The sequence below is a fragment of the Micromys minutus genome, assembly GCF_963924665.1.
Source record: "Micromys minutus genome assembly, chromosome: 5".
NCBI lineage: Eukaryota > Metazoa > Chordata > Mammalia > Rodentia > Muridae > Micromys > Micromys minutus.
The window spans coordinates 75,664,424-75,670,657 of NC_137974.1; the positions used below are offsets into that span (position 1 = coordinate 75,664,424).

Here is a 6,234-nt window from a genome sequence, read left to right on the forward strand (position 1 = left end):
CTGTGGTTTCTCCATCTCTCACAACATCTATCTAGTCCAGGGTTCCAGGACCCAAGCAAAAATATGGCAGACCACACTCTAGAGGCTGACCCACACCTGTGGGTATAAAGGCAGCACAAATTTTAAAAACGGGGGGGGGGGTGCATGAAGTTGGGAGGAGGTAGGAAATGAGGTAGTCCTGTGAAAAGTTAGACGGAGGAATGAGGGGTGAGTATAATATGTATGTGGGAGAATTATGAAATTGTCAAAGAATTAATAAAAATACATATTTTAAAAGAAGCACGATGTAAAAGGAATGCGGATTAAAGCTACTGTCCAAATTGTGATCATCAATATATCTGACAACAAACGCTGGGTGGTGTGCGGCCGTGGCTGGGGGAGGGGAGGCCGAGTCCTGGAAGTGAAGCTCGGTGCTGGGACTGGTTTCCTTCGCAGACATTTTCTGTCCAACCAAACAGCTGATTGGAGACGGGAGCCAACCAGGGCTGCATTGGAGGTTAAAACTGGACAAGGGTCCTCCACCTTTGTGACAGGTACTTGAGAACACCGCTGATGCACAATTCTGACAGTATTTCATGACAACGGAGGGCGCCAGCTCTACCACAGATGCTCCTCAACTAGGGATTTCTGCTGACTACATCGGAGGGAGGCATTATGTGATCCAGCCCCACGATGATCGCAGAAGATGCCAAGGAATGTGTTCGGGGATGCGTGAGTGAGTGTATAAGCTTCATAACGTCTGAAGTGTGTGAAAGGTGTCATGAGGGGAAACGGAAGACAATCAGTGGGAGGTTGTTCTGTTTGATATGTTCACTCTAGGCTTTGACAGCCATGTGAGCCTCTGCAACTGTACCTTCAGAAGTTCAGAGAGGCCATGAAAGGAGAGAAGGGCATTCATTGGTGGAGCGCTCTCGGCTACAAATGGACTAAGCAAGGAGCTCACGGACAAGGCATTCACTAACCAGTTACTGGCTGGCTTAATAACAGCAGATGGTCAACAACAAAATGTTATGGTTTACCCGACGTCCTATCAACAGATTTCTAGTGTCCAGCAAATTCAGATCTCCTGATCGGTAGAAAGGATGGAACCGGGCTCGTGTGGAGAGAGAGTCGGGCAGAGCAGAGGCATGGGGAGGAAGTGAGGGTGAAGCTGCCCCCTTGTACAATAAGTAACTGTATTAATGTAGCTTTCTGATGCTTGACTAGTTAAGGTGTTAATTCTGACTTGAGAATCTTTTTCGGGAATTTTATTTTTAAATTGGATTTTAAAGGTATTAAAATATTTTTGTTTTGTGCGAGAGTTTGTTGCTCTGTAAGACGCCTTGTATGCACTGTACAATGCAATTTATTACTGTCAGAGATTTGTAGACAGTTTCTGATTTTCATACTGAATCATGTTATTTTGTGATTCAAGTACGCAGCTGGGTTGATTCATAATGTTTACCCGTTTAATAAAATATAAGGGTAGAGTTCATTTTGAATGAAAGTTGCCTTTATTACAAATTTGAGTTTGTCTTGGCTCTATACTATCTTGCGTGGTAAGTTAGCTAGATGTTTAGCGTGTATTTATTGAAAACATTTTTTTTTTTTTTTGGTAAAACAGCCATAGCTTAAGCAACGTCTTTTTTTTTAATGTAATTGAATAACTAAGTTGGATGCAGAAGCAAGTATTGTCTGGCCTATTAAACTCGGTGCTTCACTGTCCACAGCTGTTCAGGAGGCGTCAGTTACCGTCAGGCCTGTTAGAATTAATTTCCCTTTGATGTGGTCCTAGCACTCCTGAGATGGTCCCTTTCTCCTAGTATTACCGTCTCCTTCATGAAGAGGGAGTCTTCAGTCCATTGATAGTTATTTAACCTTCATGGAAAGGTCAGGCTCCTGTTATGCGGTAGGAACTGAGCAGTGGGCATGGCTCTGTGCAGGAGCAGTGAGCACTTTGAATCTCGAGACTCCGGAACCTTCTGGTTCGCTGTCACACTGTCTGCAGTAAGCTAACATTAGGTGATGTTGCCTGGTACAGTTCAGTGGTGTGTACTTGGGTTCCTGCTTTAAAGTGAAGATTTCTGTTCTCTCATCTGGTCTTTTTAAGTAATACTTACTTTGAGATTTTGTGTGTGGTGTGGTAGTTTTAGCCCTATTAAAAATGCCTTATTGTAGTTTGTCCAGAAGGAAATTTGGGGGGTTCCAATGGACAAAAGAGAACAGTTCCCTCAGTCCAGGCTGAACGGTAATGGCCACTTTGCCAGGAGTCTGAGATTAAATAATTCCCTCTTCTCCTTCCTCCCTTTTCAGTAATAACCTTTCTTGTAGAAAATGCACATAGGAAAGAACGGGAGATGACGTTAGATAAGCAAAATCAAGTCATCCTACTGTGCTGAAATAACAATGTTAATATTTCAATAAATTCATTTGTCATTTCACTTTGCTAAATATGTATATTTTTATAGAATGGGCTCATGTTGTGCACGCTGTTTTGTAACTGGTTTTTCACTTAATATATTGTGAACATCTCTCCCCCCCAAAAAAAAATTTAAAATTGGGTTACCATATAACCTACATTTTCACTCCTGACCCAAAGAACTATTTATCCTACCATGAAAATACTTGTATATCTATGCACTAAGCATAGCTCTAGTTTTGATAGCAAGAACATGAAACAACTCTGGATGTCCATCAACAGATGAATAGACAATGGCAGTGTATATGCCACGTACAAAATGGAATATTATTTAGCTGTTAAGGAGAAAAAGAATTCATGAAAATATCAGGCAAACATATATTTGAAAAGTACTCTATGGAGTGGGGAAGCCCAAACTAAAAAGAAAAAAGTCCTGCCCTACCCATGTGTAGATCATGCTCTAAAATTTAGAAAGGTTGCCAAGAGAAGGTGCTGTTGGGTGACAAGGAAAGAGGAAGTAGAGTGATGAAGAAGATCACAAACCTAATTTTTGCTTATCTTCAAGTCTATAATCAATGTTTTCTTTTTTATTTCTATTTAGATACATTTTAATGCAATATATTTTGAGGATATTCCTTCCTTTCCTTCAGATCTTCCCAGATCCAACACACTTCCCTACCCTCCCAACTTCATGTTTTTAACGGTCCCCTGGGAGGCTCTACCTGTATTTGACTGAAGAAGATATAGGTACATGTAGCCAAACGTTAGACAGATGTTGAGAACACTTATGGAAGAGCTGGGGAAGGATTGGAGGCCCTGATGGGGAGGAAAACCCAACAAGAAGACCAACAGAGTTAACCAACATAGACCCATGGGTATAGAGACCTCAGAGTCTGAACCACCAACCGAAGAACATACAGGAGCTGGAGCGAGGCCCACAGCACACATATGTAGAAGACAGGCAGCTGAGTCTTTACAGCTACCTTGTCTGGCCTCAGTGCAAAAGGAAGTGCTTAATCTGGCAGAGACTTGATGTGCCAGAGTTGGGGGATACCGAGGGGACTTCACCTCTCAGAGAAGTGTAAGGGAGTGGGGGAAGGAGCTCTGAGAGGGGGGGGTGGGAGAAAAGTATTTGAAATATTAATTAGTTATTTAATTAAAAGAACTAAAGACAAAACCAATTAAACAAGAATTCTAAAACAAAACAAAAATCACACCAAAAGACATGGTGTCTGTTTTCTGTTGACCAACTCCTTTTTTGGCATGGGGACTGTCCTAGAATGATACTCCATTGAGGAAAACTGATTCTCTTTTTCCCTTGCCAGCAGGTATCAATTGCAGAGAGCTTCTTGGTCAAGGGGCAAGCTTTGTGTTCACTTTCTCTTCTCCAGGCTGGGAAATTGTGGAGATCTACATGCTGGCGAAGTCTCTGGGAGTTCATATGTACCTCAGCCCTGTTGCACTGAGAGGATGCTCGTTCCTTGGAGCCATCCACCACGTCTTAGAATACTTTTGCATCCTCTTCCCATAGCTCCCTGAGCCATGAACAGAGAAGTTGAATAAAGACATTCCATTTATGACTGAATGCTCCAAAGTCTCTCACTGTACATTGTCCAGTTGTAGGACTATGTGTTCATTATCATCTACTGCAAGAAGCTTCTCTGATAAGGAATGTATGGTGCTCCAACCTATGGATATAGCAATCTGTCCTTAGGAATCATTTTATTTCTATGTTCTCTTAGCAAAATAGTAGTAGGTTTTTCTCTAAGAGCCATATTGTCTCAGGTTCTAGTCTTAGGTTCTTGGCTATTTTAGCACTGTCAAGCATAGGTTCCATATCTTGGAGCAGACTTAAATCTTATCAGAAAGGGGTTGGTTGCTCCCATAACTTGTATATCTTGGAGACAAGTTGCAATCTGTAGGTCGCAGGGTTTATAGCAAGATAAGATAGCTGATTTTACCTTTCTTCTCCAGTGTGTAAAGAGGACCTTCCAGTGCCATGAACACTAGTCAGTAGGGCTGAAACTTCTAGCTGGACAACAGCTAAATTTCTCCATATTTGGTGGCATAAATACGTAGTGTCTACAATATAGCCTTAGTGCCAGGTTGTGGAGGGTAATTAACAGACTTGCCAATAGCCTATACTGTTTAGGAGATTTAGGAGTTTAGATCTTATTCAACAATATGTAACATATTCTTTGTAATGGAGGTTTTATGTGATAGCAAATGATGTCTAGTTGGGGAATTGACTCCAGCATTATATGGTGACTCCTTTCAAGTTCATTTCATGTGTATACATTTTAGAAAGCTTCCACAGTAATAGGTTTCTATATTGTCTCTCAAAAAGCCTTTAGAGTCCATTGTCCCTCCCCTTATTCTGCCTTTACTTTGCTTTCCCATCCCCCACTTCATTTATCCCTCGCATTTTAGTATTCTCCTTATCCCTTTCTACCACTGCACTTTATTCCCCCTTCCTTGCATGATCCCCTCATCCAATCTACTTCTTCCTTGCTACCAAAACTATTTGAAACAAACATATCTAAGGCTTAAAAGCTAATATCCACACATAAAAGAAAATATACAACGTTTGTCTTTTTGAGCATGAGTTACCTCACTCAAAAATGGTCATTTCTATCTCATTCCGTTTTTCTGAAATTTTTGTAATTTGGGGTTTTTTTTAACAGCTAAATAACAGTCAGTTTAGCACCATGTTTTTACCATCCATCTGTTGATGGAAGTCTAGGATGCTTCCAGTTTCTTGGTATCATAAATATAGTAACAGTGAAGACAAATGAGCTCGTAGCTCTGTGATAAGATATATGGTCCCTTGGGTTTACACACACAAATGATGTTACTGGAGTTGTAGTAGATAAATGTTCAGCTTGTTACAGAAACATTACATTGATTTCCATAGGGGCTGCATAAGTTTTCATTCTCACAAACAATCAATAAACTTCCTCATTTCCCCACACACTCATCATCCTGTGTTATCATTTGTTTTATAAATCAGCTTTAATCCATATTGGTCAGATGTGATGCAGAATTTTCTATATTTCCTTTTTTAAATTCCCTGATATTCTGCAAAGAAAATGTATTCTTTAGTTTGGGGGAGAAATGTTCTGTAGATTTATATAGATGTTAGATTCATCTGGTTCATGTTATATAACTCCAGATTTCTCTTCTTAGTTTTTGTCCAGATGACCTGTCTGTTGGTGAGTGTGATCTAGATGACCTTTCTATTGAGGAGAGTTATTGAAGTCACCTACTATCACAGTGTGAGGGTGAATATGTGATATTAGATGTTGTAGCACTTCTTTTATGAATTTATATACTTGTATTTGTATTTGATCCATAAATCCTTCGAATTATAATCTCTTTTTTCTTTGATGAGTGTGTAGTATACTTCCTTATCTCTTCTAATTAGTTTTAGTTTGAGTTCTATTTTGTTAGATATTAAAATGACCCTTGGGTACATTTGCTTAGAATACCTTTTCCATTATTTTACCCTGAGGTGATGTCTATCCCTGATGGTGAAGTATGCTTTCTGGATGACACAGAAAGATGAATTCTTTCTTATAGCCCAATATGTTACTCTACATCTTCTTACTGGGGAATTGAGTTTATTAGTACTGAAAGTTATTATTGTTGTTGTTATAGTATGCCTCTTCTGATTAATAGTTCTGGGATTATGTATTACTTGTGTCTTATTGAATGTGGTTTCTAGACTGAAGCTTCCCATCTAGTGCTTTCTGTAGAGCTGGGCTGGTGGACAGAAATTGCCTTAAAATATTTTTATCATGAAATGTTTCTTTCTGTTGATAGTTTTGCTGGGTATA

General features: G+C 39.8%; 1 pseudogene across 1 annotated transcript; it reads left to right on the forward strand.

Annotated features, from left to right (window-relative positions):
• The first annotated feature begins 575 nt into the window (after window positions 1–575).
• On the forward strand, window positions 576–1,070 carry LOC308420686 (nuclear transcription factor Y subunit beta-like; annotated as a pseudogene). Its single transcript has 2 exons — window positions 576–744; window positions 830–1,070. The product of its transcript is annotated as a nuclear transcription factor Y subunit beta-like (transcript).
• The last annotated feature ends 5,164 nt before the right edge of the window (window positions 1,071–6,234 follow it).